The sequence below is a fragment of the Dendrobates tinctorius genome, unplaced genomic scaffold (genome assembly GCF_039654945.1).
Source record: "Dendrobates tinctorius isolate UK_male_01 unplaced genomic scaffold, ASM3965494v1 ptg000041l, whole genome shotgun sequence".
Lineage (NCBI taxonomy): Eukaryota > Metazoa > Chordata > Amphibia > Anura > Dendrobatidae > Dendrobates > Dendrobates tinctorius.
This window is the reverse complement of record NW_027361709.1, coordinates 3889523-3901748: the sequence shown is the minus strand read 5'-3', so window position 1 is coordinate 3901748 and position 12226 is coordinate 3889523. Positions and strand designations below refer to the sequence as shown.

Sequence of the window (12226 nt, the reverse complement as noted above, 5' to 3'; positions counted from 1 at the left end):
CCGAAACGCTACCGGGTTAATTACCTCTAAAATTTCATATGGGCCGATGAACCTGGGACCCAGTTTGGCCGACGGTACCTTAAGTTTGATGTTTCTTGTAGAGAGCCAAACCTTGTCACCAACTCCCAGGTGCGGCCCCTGGGATCGTCGTCTATTAGCCGCCGAAGTCTGTCTAATTTGAGCCCCTTTTAAATTAGAGTTTACTTCGGACCAAATAGTCTTCAGACGATGTATATTTTGCTCAACCCCTGGGATTTCCGACATCTTGGCCGAAAACGATCCAAAGCGCGGATGTAGTCCAAGGTTACAGAAGAAGGGGGTAGTTTTGATGGAGTCTTGGTATCTATTATTGAGAGCGAACTCTGCCAATGGCAAATGTTCCACCCAATCTGACTGATGTGCTGAGACATAGCAGCGGAGGTATTGCTCCAGCGTTTGGTTGGCACGCTCAGTTTGGCCATTCGTCTCGGGATGGTATGCCGAGGAGAAGGACAACTCAACACCAATACGTCTACAGAACGCCCTCCAGAACTTCGAGACGAACTGGCTACCCCTGTCGGATACGATATTTGCCGGAACGCCGTGCAAACGTACAACGTGAAGAACAAACAACTTGCTTAAGGTTTCAGAGTTGGGTAAGCCGGACAGGGGAACAAAGTGAGACTGTTTACTGAACCTGTCCACCACCACCCAAATACAAGTTTTCCCCTCGGAGGGTGGCAGGACTGTAATGAAGTCCATGGAGATGTGGGTCCATGGACTGTCAGGGGTGGGCAAGGACTGAAGCCAGCCGGTAGGACGGTTATGGGGGGACTTGGCGCGGGCACAGACTTCACACGCTGAGACGTACTCCTTACAGTCCTTGGCCACCGTTGGCCACCAAAAGTTCCTGGTTACCAGCCTAGTGGTATTATTAAGACCCGGGTGGCCTGCCAGGACGGAGTCGTGAGATTCTTTTAACACTCGTAAGCGAAAGGTAGCTGGAACGAATAATTTTTGGGGGGGCGTAGTGTCAGGAGCTCGTTCTGATGACCTACGGATCTCCTCCAGAAGGTCCAGAGATACTGCCGACACGACAATGCCATTAGCCAATATGGGACCTGGTTCATAGTCCTCGGTGTGTGTGTGACAAAAGCTGCGGGAGAGGGCATCTGCCCTCACATTTTTGGTTCCGGGGCGAAAGGTGATTAAGAAATCAAACCTGGAGAAAAACAAGGCCCACCTGGCCTGCCTAGGGTTTAGTCTTTTAGCCGACTCTAGGTAGGTTAGGTTTTTGTGATCGGTAATAACAGTAACTTTGTGTTTGGCGCCTTCGAGGAAGTGGCGCCATTCCTCGAAGGCCCACTTGATTGCCAATAGTTCTCGGTTGCCGATGTCATAGTTTCTCTCCGTGGCAGAGAATTTGCGGGAGAAAAAGGCACATGGGCGAAGCTGAGTGAGGGATGCAGTGCCTTGCGAGAGCACTGCTCCCACTCCGACTTCGGAGGCATCTACTTCCACAATAAACGGGTGGTCCAAGTTTGGTTGAATCAACACCGGGTTGGCCACGAAGCACTCCTTTAGTGTAGAAAAAGCCCGGGTTGCCTCAGGATTCCAATTAGTCACGTCCGCCCCTTTCCGGGTAAGGTCCGTGAGTGGCTTGGCAATCTCTGAGAATCCCCTGATGAATTTGCGATAATAATTCGCAAATCCCAAAAATCGCTGCAGTGCTTTCAGCGATTTGGGTTGTACCCAATCCTTAATGGGTTGAATCTTGGCAGGATCCATGCGGAACCCCTTGCCTGAGACCATGTATCCTAAGAACTGCACCTCTTCGGCAAAAAAAACCACATTTTTCAAATTTCGCGAACAAAGAGTTTTCGCGCAGTCTCTGCAGTACTGAACGGACGTGTTGAGCGTGTGTCACAGGGTCAGCAGAATAAATCAAAATGTCGTCCAGATATACGACGACATACACCCCACAAATGTCTCTGAAAATATCATTGACGAAGTGCTGAAATACTGCAGGAGCGTTACTGAGTCCGAAGGGCATTACCAAGTACTCAAAATGGCCAAGGGGTGTATTAAAGGCCGTTTTCCATTCGTCCCCATCTCTTATGCGGACCAGGTTATATGCCCCCCGGAGGTCAAGCTTAGTAAACCAGCGGGCTCCCAGTAACTGATTAAACAGATCAGGAATTAGTGGCAGTGGGTATTGATTTTTTACGGTTATGGCGTTCAGCTCACGGTAGTCAATGCATGGTCTGAGTCCACCATCTTTTTTCTCTACAAAGAAAAACCCAGCTCCTACAGGTGAGGTGGAAGGTCTAATGAAGCCCTTTCGAAGGCTGTCTGCTATGTATTCCTTCATGGCTACACGCTCAGGACCAGAGAGGTTGAATATTCTCCCCTTAGGGAGACGGGCACCAGGGACCAAGTCAATAGGACAATCGTATTCTCTGTGAGGAGGTAGTTTCTCCGACTCCACTATAGAGAAAACATCTTCATAATCCCTAAACGCATGTGGAATAGAAGGTGTTTTAATTTTAATCTGGTTTACTGAAAAAGACATACAGTTTCTCTGACACCATGGACTCCAGCGCACAACGTCACCTATGCGCCAGTCAATAACCGGATTATGTTGGTGTAACCATGGCATGCCTAACACAACTGGATCTAATAAATTGTATATAACAAGAAATGACATTTGTTCGTTATGTAATGTCCCCACTGACATAGAAATTTCGGCAGTAACTAATTCCACGCCTCCCTGGTCTATAGATGTACCATTAATTGTAATAGTCTGAATAGGCGCTTTAAGCCTTGACAGAGGTACACCCAGACTCTTAGCAAATAAAAAATCCATAAGGTTGCCGGCAGCACCACAATCCACATAAGCCTTCACACACAGGACGTTTCTTAGCAAAAGAGAGAGAAACTGGTAACAACAGTTTGACCGCATTTGCGGGCAATACCTGGCCCCCAGAGCTGTCCAGGGGGCGATGATCCAGGAATGTGGATTTCCAACAGCCAGCATTTTCCTTGAAGCTTCCAGGCTGCAGCATGCTTGAGCCTGAGAGTGACCTTCCAGGCTGTGCAATGTAACAGGTGTTTGGGCCAAGAATCAGCTCAGTCAGGAGGAAGGAAAAAAAAAGGTAAGGAAAACTGCTTTTATATGTGTTAAGTATAGACACAAAAAGCAGTTTTATTTCTTGGGCCGGATATAATGTGACGTCTGCCTGCGGTCTGGGCTGCAGCCAGACAACACTCCGAGAAACACTGACACCCTTTACCCCTATACAGGGATCTGGATTTATAGCAGAGCCCAGTAGGCGCTGTCTGAATAGGAGCAATGACCAGAGCAGGGCGGTCGCCAGAAAGGTGTTCCAATACAGGACACAGAGGCAATGATATCCGAGACTAAACCAGTCAGGCAGAAAAGGTATAAAAACGGTAGACAGCAGCAAAGACAGATACCAGGTCGAAGCCAGAGTCATAAACCAGGAGAGTCGCAGAGGTACAGAATCTTTAGGCAGAAGCAGAGTCAGAATCCAGGCCGAAGTCAGAGTCATAAACCAGGAGAGTCGCAGAGGTACAGAATCGTTAGGCAGAAGAAGGGTCAGAAGTCCAGGCAAAAGTCAGAGTCAGTCAACAGTAATACACACAGTAACACGCAGGGGAACCAAGAATATATCCGGCGGCCTGCAAGAGCAGTCCCAAGGTATTTGAGGGATCAGGTCATCCCTCACAGGCCCGTGGGCTGATGATGTCATCCGGACCGCCCCCAGGACCAGACTGGATGGTGATGCACCAACCCCTTCATGACTGACCGAGGAGCGAAGCCTGCGTCCAGCGGACGCCTGCGCAGGAGCCTCATGACTATCGCCGCCACCACTCGGGGTTGAAGCACAGCGCCTCCCAGAGACCGAGGCCGGGACTGCAGGCCACGGGTCAGACGGTGATGGGACAGTCCGGCGCCTCCTAGTGATCGAGGCCGGGACAGCAGGCCCTGAGTCTGACGGCGATGTGATAGTCCGGCGCCTCCTACTGGCCGAGGCCGGGACAGCAGGCCCTGAGTCTGACGGCGATGTGATAGTCCGGCGCCTCCTACTGGCCGAGGCCGGGATAGCAGGCCCTGAGTCTGGCGGTGACGTGACAGCTAGGCAGGGTATGGAACAATGAGCGGAACGAAGGCAGAAACACAGAGCCAGGTCAGAGCCAGAACAAAGCTAGCAGCGGAGCGTAGGCCGAAGCCCAGAGCCGGGTCAATGGAGAACCTTGAGACTAGCGTGGAAATGTGCAAGAGAGCACGACAGGACAAAGTCTAGCAGCGGAGCGTAGGCCGAAGCCCAGAGCCGGGTCAAGGCAGAACCTTGAGACTAGACATGGAATGTGCAAGAGAGCACCATAAGACAGAATACGGAAAACCAGGCAGAGACAGAGAACGTGGAAGCACTACAAGGCTCAGAATAGCAAAGGCCAGACATGGAGAAACAGGCAAGGCAGAGAACATAGGAAGTACTACAAGGCAAAGCATAGCAAGGACAAACATGGCACGAGAGACAACATAAGGCATGGCTAGAGACTAGAGACAGAGTACAAGCACAGAGCGTGTGCAGAGACGCACGACAGGGCAGAGTGCAGGGGCACAGAATACAGGGAGTGACCGAGCAGACCAAGCAGCCATGCAGGGAAGCAACATGATACTCAGGCCCCGACCATAGGAAGGGGCGGTCTGATATAGCACCATAGCACCTGCAGTTCCGGGTCAGGATCAGGGAAGGACTTCCGGTTCAGATCCTCCAGGATCATAGAGAGCGTTGCTAGATCAGACTGGGCTGAACCATAGAGAAGGTCACATGATCAGGGGCTCCAGGAATACATAGAGGATTGCAGAATCAGACAGTGCTGGAACATAGGAAAGGTCACATGATCAGGGGCTCCAGGAATACATAGAGGATTGCAGAGTCAGAGCAGAGACGGATGGTTACCTAGCAACGGCGTGCAGCCATGAGGTAAGGCGCGCGTGCACACTGCTCCAGGCATCTTGCAGCACGAGACATAACGGGCATGAGAATTCAGTGCACGTGCACACCGCTCCAGGAGTCATGCGGCATGACAGGCATAACAGACATGGCGGGCATGACAGACATAACGGACATGGCGGGCATGGCAATCTACAGATGTGATCTACTGATATGGTAGCTGTTATTATAGTGTAGACAGCATGACCTCTAAATATTGCAGCCCATAACATACAAGGATAGTGTCTCTGTTCATAAGCCCAAAAAAAAGTTTTCTTCCAAGTTTGGCTTTTAAGAAACACAAGAATGGACCCTATTGTTTCTACCTGTAATGCGCGGAAGTCTTGCCAAGAGCGGCTACAAAATGTTTATAATATTCCTGGAGTGCAGCTAATTGTGGCCAAATTTAGCTTCCAGTAGAAATGTATTACTGTGAATCAATATTCATCAGCATCCAAAGCCTCAGACATATGTTCTCTGCTGAAAATAAATCCAGTGACTCTGAAATAAATCATCATTAATTATAGAGCGGGGACATAGCTAGTAGTGAAGTACAAAGAATCCACCCACTGCCCCATTGGTGATATTAACCTGACTGCTCTACAGCATACAGCCAGTAACCAGGTAGGGTGCAGAAAAATTTCGCTGACACTCAGGGTACAGGATAATGACACTGACACTCGGGGTACAGGATAATGACACTGACACTCAGGGTACAGGATAATGACACTGACACTCGGGGTACAGGATAATGACACTGACACTCGGGTACAGGATAATGACACTGACACTCGGGGTACAGGATAATGACACTGACACTCGGGGTACAGGATAATGACACTGACACTCGGGTACAGGATAATGACACTGACACTCAGGGTACAGGATAATGACACTGACACTCGGGGTACAGGATAATGACACTGACACTCGGGGTACAGGATAATGACACTGACACTCGGGTACAGGATAATGACACTGACACTCGGGGTACAGGATAATGACACTGACACTCGGGGTACAGGATAATGACACTGACACTCGGGGTACAGGATAATGACACTGACACTCGGGTACAGGATAATGACACTGACACTCGGGGTACAGGATAATGACACTGACACTCGGGTACAGGATAATGACACTGACACTCGGGGTACAGGATAATGACACTGACACTCGGGTACAGGATAATGACACTGACACTCGGGTACAGGATAATGACACTGACACTCGGGTACAGGATAATGACACTGACACTCGGGGTACAGGATAATGACACTGACACTCGGGTACAGGATAATGACACTGACACTCGGGGTACAGGATAATGACACTGACACTCGGGTACAGGATAATGACACTGACACTCGGGGTACAGGATAATGACACTGACACTCGGGTACAGGATAATGACACTGACACTCGGGGTACAGGATAATGACACTGACACTCGGGTACAGGATAATGACACTGACACTCGGGTACAGGATAATGACACTGACACTCAGGGTACAGGATAATGACACTGACACTCGGGGTACAGGATAATGACACTCGGGGTACAGGATAATGACACTGACACTCGGGTACAGGATAATGACACTGACACTCGGGGTACAGGATAATGACACTGACACTTGGGGTACAGGATAATGACACTGACACTCGGGGTACAGGATAATGACACTGACACTCGGGTACAGGATAATGACACTGACACTCGGGGTACAGGATAATGACACTGACACTCGGGTACAGGATAATGACACTGACACTCGGGGTACAGGATAATGACACTGACACTCGGGTACAGGATAATGACACTGACACTCAGGTACAGGATAATGACACTGACACTCGGGTACAGAATAATGACACTGACACTCAGGGTACAGGATAATGACGCTGACACTCAGGTACAGGATAATGACACTGACACTCGGGTACAGGATAATGACACTGACACTCAGGGTACAGGATAATGACACTGACACTCGGGGTACAGGATAATGACACTTGGGGTACAGGATAATGACACTGACACTCGGGGTACAGGATAATGACACTGACACTCGGGGTACAGGATAATGACACTGACACTCAGGTACAGGATAATGACACTGACACTCGGGGTACAGGATAATGACACTGACACTCGGGTACAGGATAATGACACTGACACTCAGGTACAGGATAATGACACTGACACTCGGGGTACAGGATAATGACACTGACACTCGGGTACAGAATAATGACACTGACACTCAGGGTACAGGATAATGACACTGACACTCGGGGTACAGGATAATGACACTTGGGGTACAGGATAATGACACTGACACTCGGGGTACAGGATAATGACACTGACACTCGGGGTACAGGATAATGACACTGACACTCAGGTACAGGATAATGACACTGACACTCGGGGTACAGGATAATGACACTGACACTCGGGTACAGAATAATGACACTGACACTCAGGGTACAGGATAATGACGCTGACACTCAGGTACAGGATAATGACACTGACACTCGGGTACAGGATAATGACACTGACACTCAGGGTACAGGATAATGACACTGACACTCGGGGTACAGGATAATGACACTTGGGGTACAGGATAATGACACTGACACTCGGGGTACAGGATAATGACACTGACACTCGGGGTACAGGATAATGACACTGACACTCAGGTACAGGATAATGACACTGACACTCGGGGTACAGGATAATGACACTGACACTCGGGTACAGGATAATGACACTGACACTCAGGTACAGGATAATGACACTGACACTCGGGTACAGGATAATGACACTGACACTCAGGGTACAGGATAATGACACTGACACTTGGGGTACAGGATAATGACACTGACACTCGGGGTACAGGATAATGACACTGACACTCAGGGTATAGGATAATGACACTTGGGGTACAGGATAATGACGCTGACACTCGGGGTACAGGATAATGACACTGACACTCAGGTACAGGATAATGACACTGACACACGGGTACAGGATAATGACACTGACACTCAGGGTACAGGATAATGACACTGACACTCGGGGTACAGGATAATGACACTGACACTCGGGGTACAGGATAATGACACTGACACTCGGGGTACAGGATAATGACACTGACACTCGGGGTACAGGATAATGACACTGACTCGGAGTGCAGGATAACGACACTGACACTTGGGGTACAGGATAATGACACTGACACTCGGGGTACAGGATAATGACACTGACACTCAGGGTATAGGATAATGACACTTGGGGTACAGGATAATGACACTGACACTCGGGGTATAGGATAATGACCCTGACACTCGGGGTACAGGATAATGACACTGACACTCAGGGTATAGGATAATGACACTTGGGGTACAGGATAATGACACTGACACTCGGGGTACAGGATAATGACACTGACACTCGGGGTACAGGATAATGACACTGACTCGGAGTGCAGGATAATGACACTGACACTCGGGGTACAGGATAATGACACTGACTCGGGGTACAGGATAATGACACTGACACTGGGGGTACAGGATAATGACACTGACACTTGGGGTACAGGATAATGACACTGACACTCAGGGTATAGGATAATGACACTTGGGGTACAGGATAATGACACTGACACTCGGGGTACAGGATAATGACACTGACACTCGGGGTACAGGATAATGACACTGACACTTGGGGTATATGAATTATAATGTCACTGACACTGTACAGAATAATGATACTGATACTTGGGCCACAGAATAATGATGCTGACCCCTCTGGAACAGGATAATGACACTTTGGGTACAGGATAATGACACATGGGGCAGAGAATAATGAAACTGACACTTGATGTATAGCTTAATGCAGAGGCGAATCTAGCGGGCGCAGCCGGCAGGGGGGCGCCATCAGGCCCTCTGATGCGGCGGTCCGAGGTGTCTCCGTGGTAGCTGCATTTTGCCGTCACTGGGAGTCGGACGTTCTCTTAGCTGGCTGTCAGAAAAGGTGCAGCTCGTCGGCTTTCAGTGATCAATTGTACTCTCAGTACAAGTGATCAATTGTGCTCAGGGGTAAAATTAAATCCTTGACCGCTGGGGTCAGGGCGACGTCAGCAGCGTGATCAGGTCATGCGATCATGCTGCTGACGTCACTTGCCACACAGACTCGAGAGATATCCTCACCCCTGTTCGCTTCTTGGCTGCCAACGAGACATCCTGCGTAGAGTGCTGTTGACTTTGGTCCCTCCTCTGTGATCCTTGTACTCTCTACTTGGATATGGCTTGGAGTGCCGGTGGGATGAATGAAACTGCTTGATGACGGCATACCTACAACACAGATTCAGCTGCTTGTTCCTGGACTGGTCAAGGTGAGAAACAGGTGGAGAGTCACCATTTTCCAGTGAAGCTCTTATATCATTATAAGTGGACCATAGATACACGGACAATCATGCAAATATGATCAATAATGAAAACTCCATTTTAGACATTCCCCTACCTAATTTGGATTTCCTATAATTTAGATTTCAGATCATAGCCTCTCTACAAAAAGGAGTATGTCAGTAGGAAGAAGTTCTCCTCTCTCGGTGGGGACCAACCGCCAGGACTCTCAATGATGACTGGAACAGGGCACGTGTCCCCCACTACAATACCACCAATCCATTTATTTCTTATGGGAATGACAGAGTAAAATGCACATAAAGAATGACTGGAGCGTCGGTTGCACTGTCGGTTGTAACAAAGTTAAAAGCATCTTGTTCTGGTGGTATCCTGCCAATAGGTATAACTTCTTCCAAGAGGGATACCAATTTATTAAGGACCAAACCCTTTTTACTTAATTCAGACCGTGGACCAGACCTCTACTAAATTCAGTCTATGGCCCCATATAGCCCTCCATACAGTATAATGGGCCCTACATTGACTGTCATACAGTATGAAGGGCATTGGTGGTAAGCGCTCCAGTGGAGCTGAAGACACTGAAGATTTATTTTAACGGAGGGGGTGAATAAGATTTAAAGACACAGTTTGGGGAACAAGGAAGGGATAGGTGCAAGCACACAGTATGAGTAGGGGAGGAGAAGCGGGATAAATTTGAGTACACAGTATGAGGAGCAAGGGAAAAGATGGGTGGCATATTTGTGGAAACAGTATGGTGAGTGAGGGTGGGTGCAGACACAGCATGTGGAGTGAGGGAGAAAATATGCGGACTCAGAATGGGGAGCGGGGAAGGATGCAGACACAGTATGATGAGTGGGGGATGGGTGCGGACACAGTATGAGGAGCAAGGGGGAAATGTATGCAGACACAGTATGAGGAGTGAGGGGAAGAATGTATGCGGATAGAGCATAGGGAGCAAGGGAGAAGGGATTGGTACAGACATAGTATGGGGAGTCGAGGATGTGTGAGGAGGCAGTATGGAGAGTGTAGAGGTAAATGTGTGGGGAGACAGTATGGTTAGCTGGGGGATGTGAGAAGAAACAGTATGAGGAGGGAGGGGGAAACGTGTGAGGAGACAGTATGGGGAGAAAACTGTGAGTGGGCACAGAAATGAGACTGAGTAGTGTGGGGTAGCATGGGGGATACTGTAAGGGCACAGCCAGGATGGAACAGTTCATGTCAAGGAGGAGGAGTGTGATGATGGGGCACAGTATAGAGTCTGGACCCTATATGGGGGACACAGTGTATAGAGGGGGCCCAGTATGGAAAGGAGAGGACATTGTGGAGGCCATGTACCATAAGAGGGACAGTGTGTTGGTCATATTTTGTGTAGGTAATATAGCGAGGGGCAGTTATTTATTCAGGCGCACAGCGTAGGGCAGATATTTTTACTCAGGAGCATTATAATGACACTGCTATTCTAAAGGGCATTGGGTGGGGATGTGCTGCAGGAGATCAGAGAAGATGGAAATCTGCAGAGTCAAGCAGTAGTTGTGAAGAATCATCATAGGGTCTGGACAAGACGAAGAAAAAAAAAAGAATTACGGTACTCCAATCAGAGACAACGTCATCTCTCAGGTACTTGGATGTAAAAGTTCTTTGTGATACTGATTATGTCTCATCAGTATTGTGGCTCCTGATGATGACAAATAGCAACAACTCCCAGTATCTCCTTACCATTGTTATGTTGTGGAAGTTGTAGGTTCACGCGTTACAAATGTATATGGGTCTAACCTGACATTACAATCGATGTACCATGTACTGTATTGCTGATTTTAACCATGCTTTTATATTCTTTTTTCTTATTTTCTTTGTATTTATTTTTGTCATTCACATTATTTAGAGCTACCTGTGACCTGTGGGGTTGATGGTGACCTTCTAGTTTGCCCTTCCAGCTACTATCACTCCCAGCGATTCTCCTACACAGCATCCTGCAAATGTGCCTGTCGACATATACTTTCCTGTGATTTAATTTGTCATGTTGTGCCAGCTTTCCTGCTGTACTACTTTGTTTGCACTGGGCTTAAACACTTTTTGTCCCCTTGATCCAGTTCTCCTTAAGGGTTTACGCTGTGTATTTCTGATTTTGTGGCTGCGCATGTGCACACTTCTGCCCTCTGCGTCCTGCGCTCGGCTGGACATCTATATGCCTCCTGCGCATGCCCAGGGACCTTCCCCTTTCCTGCGCGTGCGCAATGATGCTTGACGTCTTGTGCTGTAGCTGCCGGGACCCACCGGACACAGTGCGCATGCACCGAATATGCCACTTTCATTGTCCATTTGGACCATGCGACCGATCAGCAAGGCTATTAGATGGTCCTTTCTGTACACCCTCACCGCATCCCCTTGAGAATGCGAAACGCGCGTTGGGGTCTTACCATCCGGCTGAGGGTCATTCTTCCATATCTGGTAAGCTCTCCCCCTTTCCCTTACATGTTCCCCCACTGAAATTATTCAGTACCATGCACTTTCATGTATTGAGTCAGGTCTTACCGGGGTGTATCACTTGATAGCATTATACTTTTCTTTGCTTCATTATTTAAGCATATAGGTGATGTCTTCTTACCATTATCTTATAAGGTTTGACCCTGTCTCATGTGTTTGTTCATGTATTTCGTCACTTTATCCCACTGTCTTTTTAATAGTCTAATAAAATGTGTACACGTTTTTACTACAATAATCCAGTACTCCTGATTCTCCTATTTTTCCATGTATTTTGGCTTTTTCCTTTGTAGGATGTGTCACAATTTGTGTCA

The 12226-nt window shown here is 48.4% G+C and overlaps 1 long non-coding RNA gene across 2 annotated transcripts in view; it reads left to right on the top strand.

Annotated features, from left to right (window-relative positions):
- Window positions 1-4678: 4678 nt before the first annotated feature.
- Window positions 4679-12226, top strand: part of LOC141088883 (uncharacterized) — a 29058-nt gene continuing 21510 nt past the window's right edge. The window contains exon 1 of one of the 2 annotated variants that reach the window (XR_012232089.1): window positions 4679-4994. This is a non-coding gene — a long non-coding RNA (uncharacterized lncRNA). The remainder of the gene's footprint in view (window positions 4995-12226) is intronic. The other variant, XR_012232090.1, reaches the window with a different exon arrangement.